This window comes from Equus asinus, chromosome 3, assembly GCF_041296235.1.
Source record: "Equus asinus isolate D_3611 breed Donkey chromosome 3, EquAss-T2T_v2, whole genome shotgun sequence".
NCBI classification, from domain to species: domain Eukaryota; kingdom Metazoa; phylum Chordata; class Mammalia; order Perissodactyla; family Equidae; genus Equus; species Equus asinus.
The window spans coordinates 40,538,257-40,556,131 of record NC_091792.1 but is presented as its reverse complement, the minus strand read 5'-3'; positions in this window follow the sequence as shown (position 1 = coordinate 40,556,131).

The following is a 17,875-nucleotide window of genomic DNA, read 5'->3' as shown; positions in this document are numbered from 1 at the left end:
TGCTAAACATATGTGCTTCTTAGAATATGTCTTTTTTTCTGAAAACATAGAACAGCCTATGAAATCTCCATACCTTGGTGACAATAGACTTATCTTGAAGATCCCCAGGCCCCTCAACTTTTAATGTCACTTTCAATCTCTTGGTGAAGGTTGGTTAACGGGAAACAGGGCAAGACAGAGGGGGGCTCATATTTAAGATAGTAAAGTGACTCTCATTCAACTGATGAGAGACATAAACAGTCTGACTATGAGAGTCTCAGGGGAGTAGAAGTCTAGGATTTCAAATGCTACATAAACAGTTGCAAAATCTCTGCAATCACTCTAGAAATGAACTCCTAGCACAAATGGCAAGGCAAGAGATAAACACATATTTTCAGTTCTGTGCTATCCCGTATTGACCTGAGTTACTGTCAACTTAATCCTTATTTGAAGTAAGTGTGTAGATTAGCAAACAAACATGGCTAAAACTTGTCTTTATTTTTGTGCCTATGGAGGACTGGAGAGAGCAAGTGGGGAGAGGGAGTTAAGTGTCACCAGCAACCTGGCTTTGGGAACATCTTGGGGGTAAGCAAGGAGGTTGGTTGAATCTCCTCAAAGTCCCCAGCTCCATAGTGTCTGAAGAGCTGCCACTTGGTTACCATGGTGATACCATTCTACTCCAATAATTTCACCTGACAAGGTCTCTATTGTTCCTCACTCTTGGACATTGGCCCATCCCACTCTTCTTTGATCCAACTCTTCCTCATTAGAGTCTAAGAAGTAGCCACATGTGCACATATAGGAACAGGAAGTTAATGGTTTGTGACAAATGGGTTCATGCTGGAGGGTGAATTGCCAGAGCAAGTACTCAAAACTTTATACAAGAGGGTTCTGCATATTTTCAAATCAAATCTCACCATATATGGAAGAGTGCTAATGTAATGGTGGCGTGGCCTGGTTTTCCCCAAATGTATTAGCTAGTACTAACTAATAAAGTCTGGCTAGCTGCAAAATTACCCCCAAATTATTTTCAAGTTGGTCTAGGACAATGAAGACATTACTCCACTAACCTTCAGGAGGACTGCCTCCAGGACCAGCTTATGGTCAACCAGCTGAGTGACTTCAGGCCAGCCACTGACACTCTCTAGGTCTCTAGTTCTTTAAGAACAAAATGGAGGAGGTGGGCTGCTGTCGCATCCTGAAGATCTCTGCCAGGTCTCAAATCCAATGATTCTTTTCCTTATTGGTCCTTTCTTCTCTGAGACGAAAGATTTTACTGTACATTTCTAGGTTGCTTTGTTTGATCTTGCTAATTTAAAACCTTTAAAGGGAGGCGGCCCAGTGGCAGAGTGGTTAAGTTTATGTGCTCTGCTTTGGCGGCCTGGGGTTCACCTATTTGGGTCCTGGGCATGGACCTACACACTGCTCATCAAGCCATGCTGAGATGACATCCCACATAGAAGAACTAGAAAGAACTACAACTAGGATATACGACTATGTAGTGGGGCTTTGGGGAGAAAAAAAGACAAAGAAAAAAGGATGAAGACTGGCAACAGATGTTAGCTCAGGGCCAATCTTCCTCACCAAAAAAAAAAAAAAAAAAAACTTTAAGGAATGAAAACAACAGTGTTTGAAGGAAGAGTGTATATTATCAAAATAAAGGAACTCTAACCTTATTATATAATTTTAAAAAGGTGTAATTATGTCGAAGGGAGAGGCAATATGTAAGATTAAAATAGGAAAGAATAATCCAAGTCTACTTAAGTATAATAGGTGTTTTGATTTCCTGAAAAGCCAAATTATGATCAAAAGCTATAAAACTAGATTTAAATTCTATAGCAATAAAAGTAGGTTCTTCTTAAATATCAAGACATAATTCTATGTATTAAAAGTCCCTCTTCAGAAATGTTCTCCTGTGTTTATTTCTACTTACTCTATTCCAACAGATATCACGGGCAGCATTTTGCTGTAAATGCCACTAACTATAAGCACTTAGATTCATTGACCTGAACCCCAAGCCAGAATGTTGGAACTCTCTAGAAGGAAGGAGGTCTGCCCCAGTTGGTTATGAGCTGAGAGTATTTGAGAACCATTTGTAGAAGGGCTGGAGAAATTTCTCCCATGTAACTTGGAGGAGGGCATGGGTGGTGATGGTGCAAGTAGCAAACAGGAACAGATGCACTTTTAAATAGGGAGGTCAAGGTTGGCCTCATTAGAAAGATGACATCTGAGCAGGAGTCAGCTTTGCAGGTATCCAGGGGAAGAGCATTCCAGGCAGAGTACAGCCAGGGTCCTGTGGCTGGCGCAGTGTGAGAGAAAGGATGGAAGATGAGCTCAGGGCACAAAGGGCAGAGTGGGTATCAGGCAGATTGTACAATGCTTCAAGAGCCATTGTCAATGCTTTGAAATAGGCTTTTACTTCACAAAAAGATGTAGAGCCACGAAGGGTTGTAAGCAGAGTGACCTGATCTGATGTACATTTCAGGGGGATTCCTCTGGCTGCAGTGTTGACAGTAGACTATATGTACCAGTTTGGAGGCTAATATGGTGATTCGGCCTAGAAATTATAGCCACTTGGACCAGGCGTTGGCAGTGGTGGGGCTGAGAGGTAGTCAGATTCCAGGTATGTTTTAAAGGTAGAGTCAACAAGATTTCCCAGCACAGACAGGATGTGGGATGTGAGGAAAAAAAAGGAGCCAAGAATGACTCCAAATATTTTGGCTTCAGCAACCAGAAGAGCAGAGTTGCCATCAACTGAGACAGTAAGAAAATGAAATATCCAACTCATCCACAAATCTGTAATTTTCCTTGTTTTTTTAAAAAAATATTTACTGAGCTTTTATTATTTGCCCAGCAGTGTGCTAAGCATTTTATGTTACTTAAACACACTAATGACACTATGAGGTATGTAGTGCTGTTACTAACTGCCATCTGCAGACAAGGAAACTGAGGCTTAGAAAGATTAAGTTGCCTGCCCACAGTCATAGTTAGTGGATGAGGGGCTGAAATCTGAAGCTAGGAAGTTCTGACTTCGGAGCCCCCACTTTAACCAGCATCTGATGCCATCATTCCACTTGGTCAGGCAACACTCAATTTACCCACTTTCCTTTGTTAACTGAGTCTTCTCATCTTTTAAAGAGATTCATCACAGTTATCTGGGTATGACACTGCGCAAGATTCAGAACAGTCTTCACTTCATGGAAAATCAGACCCAGGACCTTCTGTCTCGGTAGAGACAAGAGTACTCTCATCAGGGAAATGCAAATCAAAATCACCATGAGAGATCACCTCATACTTGTCAAGATGGCTATCATCAAAAAGGCAAGAGATAACAAATGTTGGTGAGGATGTGAAGAACAGGGAACCCCCGTGCACTGTTGGTAGAAATGTAAATTGGTGCAGCCACTATGCATACAAATTTTGAATCATTATGTTGTGCACTTGAAACTACTATAATGTTATATGTCAATTATACCTCAATTAAAAAAAAAAAGAATATAGGCCATAAACTGCATCTAAACACATCTGAGTCAGCCTCCTCAAGCCCTGACGTCAGGATAAGATGGATGTTGACCTTCAGGCCAGCATGAAGGAGATGCATGGTATGAAATGCTATTGTCTGTGTAAGACTGTTTTCATGTGAGGCAGATTGTTTGGGGTCATGTGCTTACTGAATGGCTGCAGGCAGTGGGAATTGCTGGATTACGGTCTAGAAAGGGTTTTTAGGACTCCCTTGGGGGAAGATGACACTAAACAGGATGGAGCTCATCATACATCATGTGGTGTGTTTGCAGACACTCAGTAATTATGAAATGAACTGAAAAATAGGTCCTCCAATAGCTTTTCCCCGGAGGTACGTCACGCTAAAAGGGGAAAATGGAATAAACAGATACACAAAGTAAACCAGTCATCAAGAAGGCTCCCCCTGACTTATGGGTGACGGGATGAAAACAATGAGAAATTCTCTCACAACCTGTAATGTGTGGTCCAGGTGAAAGGTGGAGAGAAAGGTGTGATGACCAGAATTTCCCAGGATTCAGGGGACAGCACTGGAGGTTTGTATGGATCTGTAGATTCATATCTCTGAGCAAAAGAATCATAATAATGTGGACAGGGGCAGGGGTAAAGAATAGAGGAGGGTCTTTGTCCTCTGATTTAGCTCCACCTTGGGACATGTTAGCCCCACTCCCAGAGGCTACATTTCTCAGAAAACACTGGTCCAGGGAAGGGAAAGATTAATATTGGCACAGCTGTCACGGTGATCTTTTCATAGCAGCTATGCCAGCCTCACACTAGTAGGGATCTATTCAGAGTTTAATGACTTTTACTGAGCACCAAGCATGTCCTCTCCGAGGCGGTAGTGCTCAGGCCCTGAAGTCTGACTGTCTGGGTGCCATCCTGGCTCCTCCACTCTGCATGACTTTGGGTAGGTTATTTAACCTCTTTCGTCTCAGTATCTTCATCTGTACAATGGGGATAATAATAGTCCCTTTATCATTGTGTTGTGGGGAGGATTAAATGGGATAATTTGTTTACTAGTTTAGAATGATGCCAGGTATATCCAAGGCACTCAAATATTAACAAATATTGTTCATATTATTGCTTAATACTATAATACAATCATGGTAGTTGGTAAAACTTTTCAGGTAATTACTAGGAAAAAACCTGGAAGATTTTTGCATGATAGTCCTCTAAAAACCTTTTATTTATCTCCCTTATTTATAGAGGCAGACAACCTGCCAAGTCTTTTGTGGTAATACTCTCCATTTCTGCATATGCTCATTCCAGTTCAGACCATCATCACTTTAATTCACTTAAGATGTACATCATTTGGTCTTCTTGCTCCCTGCTCTTGCTGCTACCACTTACTATACATGTAGGAAAGAAAGAAAGAGAAATTATTGATTTGTCAAAATAGCCACTGTCTCTTAATTATCATTCTAATTTATTCACAAGCTTGTTTTATGCTCACACCATTCTCCCTGCCTATAATAATCCTCCCCTTCTGCTCATTTGAATCTTGCCCATCACTAAAGGGTTAGTTCAAGTTCTGCATCCTTCAGAAAGCCTACTCTGACTATATCCCCAGCAAAATACTGTCTTTAATATGCTACCTGTAATGATTCATTTTAATCAAATGATGTTATTCATGAGATCACTGTTGAGTTTAATCCCTCAATAACTATTTTTCCTTAAGTTCTCACATTCTTCAACTTTTTTTCCAAAGTTTCATTGAAATATAATTAACATGTAACATTATATTAGTTTTTGGCGTGCAACACAATGATTTGATATATGTATATATTGCAAAAATGATCAGCACAATAAGTTTAGTTAACATCCATCAGCTCACATAGTTACAATTTGTTGTTTTGTGATGAGAACTTTAAGATCTACTGTCTTAGCAAATTTCAAATACATAATACAGTATGGCCAACTGTAGTCCCCATACTGTACATTAGACCTCTAGGACTTACGCGTCTTATAACTGGAGTTTGTACCTTTTGACTCCCTTCACCCATTTCCCCTACCCACCCTGTGCCTCTGGCAACCACCAATTTGTTCTCTGTACATTCTTCAACTTCTGATTCTTTTACTCACCTTCTTCACCAAGAATTCACTCAAATATCACTACCCTGACCTGACTTACCACAGACTTTGTCACCGCTGTGTTCCAGGCCTGTGCTGTGCCTTTAAGCCCTCCCTCACTGGCCCTGCCTGTGATTCTTCTCCTTTGATTACCACCAGAAACTGCTGAGACTGCGGCCATCAAAAATCTTCAGACATCCCAAGACAGCTAACAATAAAAGGGATTTGAAAGCTCCATCGTTTTAATGCTCTGACTCAAGCTTTTCCCTCCGTGTTGGGCTGGCTCCTGCACCTGGGGGTTCGTGTGCAGACATTTCAAGGACTGTTGGAAAACTCCTGGATGCTTTCTGTTACCTCGACCTACACAGCCGTCAGGCCCCAGAGAAGCACTCCGGGATCTAAAGTGCCAGTTCACCTCTCACAGTACCAGAAGTTAAGAAACGTCTGGAAAAAAACCTAGGTGTCATTTCCATTTACTGAGCCCATTGTTGGTTTTTAGATATTTTTATAACAGAAAGACAGTGACCTTTTAAAAAGCGGGGAGGGAATCTCAATTTCCCCTGGGCCTTGTTGTGTCTCTCCTCTCTCCACGTGATCGCTCTGGGTTTCTCATCCAATCAAATGGCTCCAACTTCCAGACCCCAAACTGAATCTCTGGCCCCAGCTTCTCTTCTGGGCTTCGTATTACTGACTGCATCCACAAGGGCTCACCTTGTGTAGGTTCCTCAAACTCCAAATATTCAAAATTGAAACAATAATCTCTCCTTCCCTCTATCTGCTTCTCTTCTTATATTAATCTTGCTTTCTGGCACAATGCTCAAACCAAACTAGAAACTGGATGTTGGCTTCAACTCTTTCTATTCTCTTCATGCTAACAGTAATAGTCGAGTTTTCTCTTAAATGTCTGTCCCTCCACTGCCTCCTCACAAAAGGACTGATGGTTGTTACATCTAACCTCCCTTTACTCTAGTCCATCTCAATGTTGCTGCCAGTGAGTCCTTTAAAACACAGATTTGATCTAATTATTTCCCTGCTTTAAAACTTTGAATGAGTTCCTACTGCCTATGGAATAAAGTCTGAATTCTTAGCAGAGCCTACAAGGTCGTCTACTCTCTGATTCTTGGCCACACTCCCAGCATTCCTTTGGTCTCATCCCTCTCCCCAAATCACCCAAAGCTCAGGAATGAACTAATTGCATTTCCTGAAAATCCCACTCAATTTCTCAATTCCATGTTTTTCTATGCTGTTCTTTCTCCACATGGAGTATCTTACTCTTTTCTTTCCTTTGCATTTCCGCTTACCTTTCAAAACAAAAAGATGTCGACTTAGTCTTTCAAAACTAATTATAGCAATGATCACTCTCTGTCACGTAGTACATGAAGCTGCCCTAAAATACGCGCCAGGCAACCTATGGGCTCCAGGAGCAGCAGAGTAGGAAAGCCAGATTGATCAGCAGCAGGTGTTAGAATTACACGAGATGATAAGTGCTATGAGGCCCAGTCCTCACCTGAGGAAGCCTTATCCAGCTCTCCCAGGTAGAGTTGGTGACCTTCTTGTCTGTATTCCTCCAAGCAGAGTCAGTCACCCTCTGGCCGGTGTTTCCCTCAGGTAGACTTGATCACCCTTTTTTTGATCTTCCCGGTCTGTGTATCCTTAGCACCTGGTGCATCTTATGTACTTGGCACCTGTTTTACTACATGGCACTTCTTCAGGAATACTGAGTTCAGAGCCTACTGTGTTCCTCCACTGGAGTCAATCTAAATGGCAGTGAGCACCAGGAACAGCAACAGTAGAAATCACTGCCTAGAATCCTCATGTAAACCTAGAATAAACATCATTTGTCTAGTAAACTTTCTAAAACATTTTTACCATGTCTTTTCTACTACAGAATCTACAATGGCTTTCCATGGATGATGACAAGAACATAACTGGGATACCAAGTTGCTGATTCCTCTGATGGTGGGAACAGAAGAATGTTGCCCAGAATTGGCACAGAAGGGTCCCAATTCATTCCATCAATTATAATTCACTTAGGTTAGTGAGACCCTCTTCTGAATCACAAATGTCCCCTCAGAGAAGGAAGCCTATCAGTCATTCAGACTTAGAATACAGTATTTTAACCAAGTAATTTGAAACACGTATTGACTGCTAAATATTGGGTGACTATGGCGTAAATATGCATATGTTAAGGTAATCTGATGGTTTCCCAATTCTGAGGAATTGGAAACTTTACTTGAAGTGCATTTTTAAAAAGTGCAGTTTGAAGGAAGACAAACTTGCTCTGGTTGTGGCAATATTAGTCGCATTATGAGGACACTCGACAATTAGGATCATGCCCATGAGGGGTGACAGGCATGCAAAAACGCAGGTGGGAGCAGGCAAAAGAGAATTCATTCATTCTTTCTTTCCTTTTAATTAATTAATTAATTAATTTTTGTTTAGGATTCTGATGATAAACCTTCTTTACAAGCCATTTGTAAATCCTTTGGGATTGTCACAGCCTGGATGATACGGTCAAATTCAACCCCAGTCAGGCTATGACAATAGCTGAGGATATTTGAAATCCAGTCTGCCCTGGAAAATGTAGTTTAACATCTCCATTTTTGCACTCTACTGCCATCCTGTTTCAACTGTAAGGAACTAAGGAAAGAAGGGTTTTTCTTAGCCTGGACTGGAGTTTTAAGATATGACTGGACCAGAGGTGGCGGAGGGACAGTGGGGCTGAGAGTGAGAAAGTCACAGGGAAAGGGTGGGTGCACCTTTACAGCCCTACCGGATAATACTGGAACAGTAACTCCTTCTCACGCTAGAGAGTCTAATCCCAAAGCCTACTCTGGTAAACTCCTGGTGAGTTTTGTTTTGTTTTATTTTAAGTAGAGTTTACAGACACTACTGCTAGATTTCAAAACTAAAGTACTATATATAACCTTGGACAGTATTCAGAGAAGAACCACCGTGAGAACCACCACAACTGAAGTGTGGGCAAATGTATCTATTAATAGAGGAGGAAATTGAAATCACTTAGCTTGAGGGAGGGAAAGTTGAGGATCATCGTAGCAGCAATCTTTAGTGAATACGAGGTCACAGAAGAGCAATGGACCACTAAGAAAAAGGCAGAGTCTTTGAGTCACTCCATTTTAGAATCTCTATTTTTAAAAAGGGGCAACAGGGGCCGGCCCCGACGCTGAGTGGGTGAGTTTAAGCGCTCCACTTCAGTGGCCCAGTTTCACCGATTCAGATCCTGAACATGGACGTGCCACCACTCATCAGGCCACGCTGAGATGGTGTCCCACATAGCACAACCAGAGGCACTCACAACTAGAATGTGCAACTATCTACTGGGGGGCTTCGGGGAGAAGAAGAAGAGAGAGAGAGAGAGAGAGAGAGAGAGAGAGAGAGAAAAGAAGATTGGCAACAGATGTTAGCTCAGGTGCCAATCTTAAACAAAAAAGGGGCAACAGCATTACTCATAATTTTGTTAAAGTGAAGGTGACACATGAAGAGTTCCTAAATACTACCTGAGGATGTGGCTTATATAAAAAGTAGGAATGAGCCTCTGTATTGAGAGCAGTAAAAGATTTTAAAAATACCCATAAAATGTACTGAATGCCACAGAGCTGTCCATCTAAAAATGGTCAAATGGTAAGTTTTATGTTATGTGTATTTTAATCACAAATATATATATATATATATATATCCATCAAAGAAATCTAGAGCTAACATGTTTCCAATTGCTAAATAATGTTACTTTTAGGAAAATTCATATTTCATAGCACCCAAAATATACTAACTTGCCTGTTTTTTTAAGACTCTGGTAATCTCCTTAGTTTTCCTGCAGAAGCACAGGGCTCTTAAAGGAGAAATGGAACTGTTAGAAAAGATGGTCTTCTGACTTGAATCCAGAGGCAGAGTGACAGGATATAATGGATGATCATCGTCTTGACTGCCTCCGTGGAGAATTTTGGCCAAGGTTGAGGAGCAGTATGTCAGTGAAGCTGGTTGGGTGGGACAATGTTTTTTACATCAGGCAAAAATGTCCCTAAGCACTGAGTCAAGAAATATGAATTCCGGGGACTTCATCATTCTCTAATTTTCCCCCGCCAGGTTGTCTTTCCTCCATCCTTGAAGTCAGATCTTCCTTCCTGCTTTATTCATGGAACAATCAGTGGGCAACTGTCTTGTAAACTGAGACTGCAGGAGCCACACAGCTCCTTTCCTTTGATTATCTTGAAGACGTGGCAGAAACACAGACTTTCTGGCCCTGCTTGAAAAAAAAGGTCTTTACTAGTTTCAATCTTTTGGAAAATAATTTTAGATTAAAACAACTCATGATGACTTGTAAGAAACATGAAAGGGTTCTCTCAAAAGAAAATACATCTAAAACTCTTTTCAAAATTTTAAAGGCCTAAAAACTGCAGGGTCTATCATTTCCTTTTTGTATTTCCTTTGAGTTGTTTCCATGGGAATCATACCTGTGTATTGGTTCTAAGTAAATGCTCATATTTTCTCAGACTTCTGCTCCAGGTGTGACTAGATGGGCCAATGGGTTATGGACAATTTCTGATGCTGTCTAGGTACTATATTTAACAACAGAAATTTCAGAGCCTGGGTTTGGAGGTTATTTTCAGGGCCAGCTGGTCATTTCAAAATGAAAGGTGAGACTGATCATGCCCTCCCATCCGCACATACAGCAGACACCCTGCAGTGAATTAAAGAAAAAGGACTTTTTGCTTTTGCGGGAATAAGGTCAAAAGCCACCCCTATGGCAATTTTAGAGCTGATCAGGAGAATCTTATTTCAGTAAAAGGCACAGACTTTTGAAATGAAGATTAGAGCTGAGAGGAGAAAAGTTATTACTTTCTTTGATTCATGTTATCTAAAGACTAGAACCCAGCTCGACACTCAGAAAAAAAGTGTCCAAAATTTGGATCCAGGAAAGGTATTCCTGTGTGAGGCATTCAAGAGCAGAAGCATGCCTCTTCCATTTTTCGCTCCCATATGTTCTACCCAGAAAGCCAAGCTGCGGGTAAAGGGTCAGGGAGAGGGGGAGGGGAAGCAGAAATCAAAGGGATTGCGGATTAGCTAAATGCTCAGTTTCATCCGCTAATGAAGAAAAATGTCTGGATTTGGTCCCTTGTCTATGACACTAAAATGAACCAATTCCAAAAACTAAGAGGATCTGAACAATGCTGCCTTCAAGTCCAGCTCCAGCCTCCTTTTGCAACCTAATAAATACTAAAAAACATATTCACTGCAGTTGCAATTTTTAAAAAGTGATATGAATATATACTTTTTTATGAGAAAAAGAAGGTTCTTTGCATCATGGCTCCCACTTAAAAAGTATAGGCCCACCCAGCTTTAAAAAGGGAGGGAACTCTGACACGTGCTGCAACATGGATGAATATTATACTAAACTAAATAAGCCAGTCACAAAAGGACATTGTATGATTCCACTTACATGAGGTACCTAGAATAGTCAGTTCAAAGACACAGACAGTAGAATGGTGAAGTTCAGGGACTGGGGGAGTGGGAGATGGGAGTAATTGTTTAATAGGTCCTGAATCTGAGTTTGGGAACATGAAAAAAGTTCTGAAAATGGATGGTGGTGATGGATGCATAGTGTGAATATACTTACTGCTACAGAACTGTACATTGAAAAATGGTAAATTTGATGTTATGGATATTTTACCACAATTTAAAACATTTTTTTAAATAGTGTAGGCCCTCATGTGGTGACAGTTCTCCATGCTGGCTCCTTTCTAGATATTTTAACGTGGTGCAATCTATGTCTGCTTCCCAAAACATAGTGCAAGACTCATAAATTTGGTTTAGCTCGCAGTAAATATCTTTTGAATTGCAACTGGGCACTTGACAGTGACTTTCTCAATCCCACCTGCAGTTTGCAAACTGCCTGCTGCAGGTAGACATGCACCATTTGTTTTTACAATTAGCCTTGAGCAAGAGCTGATCAAACGCTTGATAAAATAACTTCTTGGAAGACGTTGCTTTCCTCCTACTTTCCCACCCTCGTGAACACCACATAAAAAGTGACAGTTTGCAATCTTTTTTTCTTCTTTTTTAAGTATTAGCATCAAAGTTGGATGGGAACTTCATTCTTCTTCTGAATGCAAACAGGCTGCATTCCACTCTAGGAACATCCCTCATTCCATTCCAACCTAGGCAATGACCTATTAAAGAGCTGGCTCTTATCCAGTCATAAAATCAGGGGCTAAGGTGCAAAGGGACATTTCCTGCATGTCTTTCCCCTAATATGGTTGCTTCTTTAGGGGGCAGGGGTGGGGAAGCACACTGGGAAATAAAGCCGTCTGAGTTCCTCTTTCTATTTCTATAATTCTCACTTCCCCTCCCATCAGAAATCCCCTTGTGGTGGTAGTGCTTTCTCCTCTCCCTTCCCTGTCATTTCCCTTTCTTTTCTCCTCTGGTGCCTCTTCTGGGCTTGTCCCCAATGCCCTCCTACTGCTACTTCCTCTGTCTTCACATCTTGAATTCCATTTCCCACAAGGTCTTGGCAGGCCCTTTCTCTCCCAAACACGGTTCTCTACTTTCGATGGCACCCTTCACACTTGCATCCTGGTTGGCCACGCCTGGCCCTTTTCACAGCACAGACATTGTGTAAGGAGTCAGGTCCGCCTCTCGGCTGCTATCATTTGCTAGCTACCACCAGACATTCAAAGTGAGAGGGAGCTGACCTCCTCTATGCATGTGAAATCCTTGGGCGCTCTCTGACTGGTCAAGGGATTTCACAGGGAAAGCTTTACCTCCCGCTGTTTCTTGGAGATACAGCTCCCCATTTCACCTCAATGGTGTCTTTTTGGAAAAACAGAAATGAAGGAGTTTTATTGGGTGAGCTGCCTCTGAAACCTAAAATGTCATCAGGCCCTTTGCTCCCTGTCAAAATTCCAATCCTATAAAAGCTTCTAAGTCCTGTCTCAGTTGTCTCTGTTTATTTATTTATTTATTTATTTTGAGGAAGATTAGCCCTGAGCTAACTACTGCCAGTCCTCCTCTTTTTTGCTGAGGAAGCCTGGCCCTGAGCTAACATCGTGCCCATCTTTCTCTACTTTATACGTGGGACGCCTACCACAGCACGGCGTGCCAAGCGGTGCCATGTCTGCACCCAGGATCCCAACCTGCGCACCCGGAGCCGCCGAGAAGCGGAACCGTCGAGAAGCAGAACGTGCGAGCTTAACCGCTGCGCCACCGGGCCGGCCCCCTCAGTTGTCTCTGTTTAAATGAGTGTGACTTGGCACTGAGAGCCTCTCCCACCGTATCTTTTTATTTCAGAGTGGTGGCACGGTTAACCTTTGCTCATTCACATCCTACTATTCCGGAATGTGTACAATTGCCCGGACATGCTAAAATGAAGTGTATTTCTGCACTTAATATGAAAAAAGTTTGCCCTTTGTAGTGGTTATAAATCTCCCTCCACAATCTCATCTTTTTGTAAGAAACACAATTTCATTTTCGACGTCAAGTTCTTTTCCATTTCAAGGTCCCATCCTGCAGGATGAGAGATTTAACCTCGGCCCTTTTTGAGGCTCTCTCTTCCCCATTTCCCACGATGGTGCCCCGGCCCTGGGGTCTTACACAGCATCAAGGGCTTGCATGTCTGGTCCTCTGCTCACAGAAGTTACCTGCTGCTGAAGTCCAGTGGCTGCTTGGACTTGGCTGCTCCAGTGCCATGTTTGGGACGTGGGAGTCCTTGCCCATCTACACACTGCACAGCCATTTCTCTCTGAGGTCTTAGTTTCTCCTTAGCAGTGCAGCAAAGAAGAAGTGCACAGGTGCCCTCAGCTCTTAGGACCCCCAACTTTCCCTCTCGTTCCTCTTCCTCCCAGCCTGGAGGAATTTCTTTCTAATAGCAGGGAAATTTTCCCTTCATGTGTTTGGCCAAGATATTCTGACTATGCCCCTAATCCTCCTCCCACCCCAACCTTGCTTTGAGGCCAACAGTTTACCTATAACCAGGAACCCACCACCCTTTCTAGAGCTCAGACCTTTGAGAAAAAAAAAAGAAGCCAAGATTTCTGCTTTCCAGGGCTGCCGATAAAAAAGCGAGTACAAGGCCATATGAAAAGTGAAGATAAGGAGGACCCCAATTATAACCTCAGGACATGTTTTCAGCAACAGTTTTTGAACATGAACAATAAATGTGACAGTTACAAATGATTTTTAGATATCTAACGGATTAAAGAAAACCCTTCTCTCTCCAAAGTAGTTGTGAAGTCATTATATAAACTTATACATGTAATCTTTCTCTAAAACTAGTTCAAGAGTTATTCAAACTCTCTTTTCTGGAGAAAATTAGCAAGGCATTTATAAATTTATAGATAATATTCTTCCTATACCTTAGGACCACTGAACAGACCCAAATCCGTGGCTTGCTTACTATTTTTCTTTTTTGTTTTTGAGGAAGATTAGCCCTGAGCTAACATCTGCCGCCAATCCTCCTCTTTTTTTTGCTGAGGAAGACTGGCCCTGACCTAACATCCATGCTCATCTTCCTCTAGTTATATGTGGGATGCCTGCCACAGTATGGCTTGACAAGTGGTGCATAGGTCCGCACCCAAGATCGGAACCAGTGAACCCTGGGCTGCTGAAGTGGAACATTCGAACTTAACCGCTGTGCCACAGGGACGGCCCCTGCTTACTAATTTTTATAACTCAGAAAGTAAAGCAAAAGTAATAACAAACATCTAACACAGTAGAGAAAACCTACTTTTACTCAGTATGCATGTAGGAGAATCATCCTGCTTCCATCCTAAATAGCATTCCAAACTCAAAACCATTCAAGTAGACTTTTAATTATGGCACAGGGCTGTGGCTAGGACAGCTTCTCACGTTTCATTCATTGACTTATTCAGTTTCTATATAAGTTGCTGTTTCAGAAGCACTTAAAAATAATTTTGTTTTAAGTATATTGATGTACGTTCACATATGAACTTACAGTTTAGGGAATGCTCCATGTCCATTATCTTTTTGGATCCTCATAATCATGATAAGTGGTCGTGGTTTTTAAAAGAATTTTAAAAGCAGCTGCAGCTGACATTTGCCTACAGATAATACTGAGCCGAGCGCTTGCTTATGAGGGGGATTCCCAGCTGGTTCTCTGGAGGTGTGCAAAAGATGCCACCATCTACATATCAGAATAACGATAACTCCTCCAGGTTTTTCATTTTTGTGGAAATCTGTGAATGGCATTACTTTCAGTGTGCTACTTGCTGAGAAACAGACTCAAGTGGTTCTGAAAATGTACTAAGAAAAGGATCATAAAATGGATCAGTGGGAAAAAGGAAAAGTCCTAACTTATATATATAATTTTAATATGTATCAAAATCAAAATTGCAAATAAGAAAAGTACTCCTGAATTTTCACAACCCAGAAAGTATTCGGTACCAGAGAGACAGAGCAAAAGAGTGAGCAACAGAGAGAAAGGTGGGGCCTTAGAAATCTTGGCTTTCTATGGGAATTTCCTACCCTGAGAGAAATAAAAGATGAGAACAGAAAACTTGCGGGCTGGAGGTAATTCCTCTCACAAAAATAAACAATTAAAACACACACACAGCTAAAATGACTGTAAAGAGTTCTTCCTTTCTTTTTTTTCCTTCAAACTTTAAATGGCAGACTTTTTTATTCAACTGCATTTAAAGGGTAAGTTGACACCATCATTTGAGGAATCACTCAAACTAGAAACTGGGCGTCACGTTTAACATAGTCTGCTTCCTCATCCCTGAGGCCCACCTCCATCCCATCCAGCCAGTCATCAAGTCTGCTCGGTTCAACCTGTAAAATATGTTTACAATCTGTCTACTTCTCTCCTTCCTTGTCCTAATCCATGCCCCACCACTTCTTCCCCGGATTATTACAATAAACATAACCTGTCTCCCCACACGAGTCTTGCTCTCCCTCCACACTGTTCACCAGTAGCCCCACAGCTGGGATCTGCCCCACCCGGGACAGAGTGCACAGGATAAGCTGACGGGCTGTGGGAAGAAAACCTTAGGACTTGTATTTATCTCATCCTTTAAAATGACTATTTTTCTGTATTTTATAATATACATAATATTATATAATAATAAACATCCCTGTATTGGCATGCAGGTTTAAAATGTTTTATTGATAGAGGTACACTATTTAAAAAGTTCAGTGGCCACTACTCTATACAGCAGTCAGAGAGATTTTTAAAAATACAGATCTGATCATGTTAATTCTTTTGCTTAAACCACTCAATGGCTTCCCATTGTCCTCAGAGTCCAAAATCTGTGATAGTTCCTACAAACTCTGCTGGTCTCCCTACGACCTACTCCCTTTCCTGGGCGTGGGGCTGTCTCACTGACGCTCCTCTGCTCCTTCGAAGCCAGGTTTTTCCCATGCGAAATCACACACACTGTCCTCTCTGCCTCCATGAAGCTGTAGGTCTTGGTTTTAATGTTTTCTTCCCTAACACCCCCTCTCCCGCCCACCATCCCACTCCAGTTCAAAAGGTCCCTGGGTTGAACTCTTAGCACCCTGCATTTTCGATCATGGTAGTTAGCACAATTGCTATTATGTATGTATAGTTTTTTATTCAATGTCTTCCACACTAGGCCATAATCTTCATGAGAACTTGTTTACCACTGTAACCCCCAGCACCTAATAAGTACCAATAAATATTTGTTGAACGCAAGAATGAATTAAAGTACAAACATTCACCCCGACACTTACTTCCTAAGACTTAGGGAGCCTGGGAAGATCTGCAGAACATCTCTCAGGGAATCTCTTTCCTTTCTCGTGTTCTGCCCTGGTCCAGAGCACCTTACCTTTAAGACTTGCCCTGATTAACCAGCTGTTTCTCTGTGAGGCCTTTTGAGATGCCCCTGGACAGTCACTCTTCCACCTGGACTCCCCAGCACCCAGTGGAAAGCTTTACTACAGCACTTATGGATGAGTAACTACCTATTTCCATTTCCATTTCTGCACCAAGATTCATTATCTTCATGACTTGGACTCATCGTTCACCTTTGTGAATGGTGTAAAGGAGGTATTTCGTAAGTGACTGGAGATCCCTGGTGTTTCAAGGATTTCTTTTGTAGAATCTTTTGCTTAATTTCCCTAACTCTCAAACAGTTACAGCTATCCCTTAGAACAAGGCAAACCCTCTGGGTGAGGTATCTTCATAAGCCTTATTGTGATATTTTAAATGCTTATATCCTACCCTTCTTGAGAATTGGATGTATTGAGGGGGTGGAAAGAGAGAATTAACACTCTGCCTAGTTCTGCTCTTTTCTTCTCCCTCTTAGAGAAACTAACTTAAAAGAGAGGGTGAGTAACTCAGGGACTGGGTGTAAAACTGGAAGAAATAGCAGAGAGTACATGGAAGTTGCTTTTGTTCACATACACAAGGACAGATGAAAGAGAAGAAAAAGGAAAGAAAAGACATCTCTGATGCTCTTTGTGGTAATTACACAAAAGGGAGACATAAGAGAGTTAGAAAGATGCTTTCGTGGGACTTATGACAGGATCAATTTAAAACAGGGCCAGTCATTAGCTTTTTGTTAGGACAACATCATTCAGATCCTTTATATTCCTACCTCTCCCTCCCTGAACAACTTTGTCCCAAACCCAGTTTAGTTGATCCATCTACATCTACCAGATTCTACACACAGGAGTTCTGCATCTTAGCCCCTGAGCTGTTTAACTTTAAAGCTTGGATCCTAATAAGGGTTCGACTTGCTCACTTCAGAACCAAGAACTGCTGTGGAACAGTTACCATACAAGGGCAGAGAAGCCTCTGCAGGGGGAAAGGGGAGGGAGCGGGTTGCTTCAGCACAGCAGTTATATAACCACAAGGGGAGCGCTGCAAAAGGAAAGGCTCCTTCTGCCTTCCTTAAAAATATTAAAGTCTAAAAATGTCTAAAAGACCTAACGAGCACATTGGAGTTGCTGGAAGTTAGTAGCTCAAGTATAATTAGACCCAGAATATCACTTCAGTCTGATGGGTTTATGTAGCTGCTATTTTAAGTAATTTTCAATACTTGGTCTCCTCAAGAAACAGCTACATATGGGCAGTATGTTTCAGTAATAGTAGAATAAATGTCATGTTCTTTTTCATTGACAATGAGTTATGAATGTTGACCTACAGGCAGTCCCCAAACAAGTTGCATTCCAACAGTTCATTTCTAAGTCAGTTGTTAGGCACTTGGAACATAGTTTCCCATAGAAACAATTTTAGACATGGTGGTTTAGGATTTCCAGATATGGCCAAAGAAGGCTATTTAGCCATAAGTAATTTTACTAAAGACCTAAC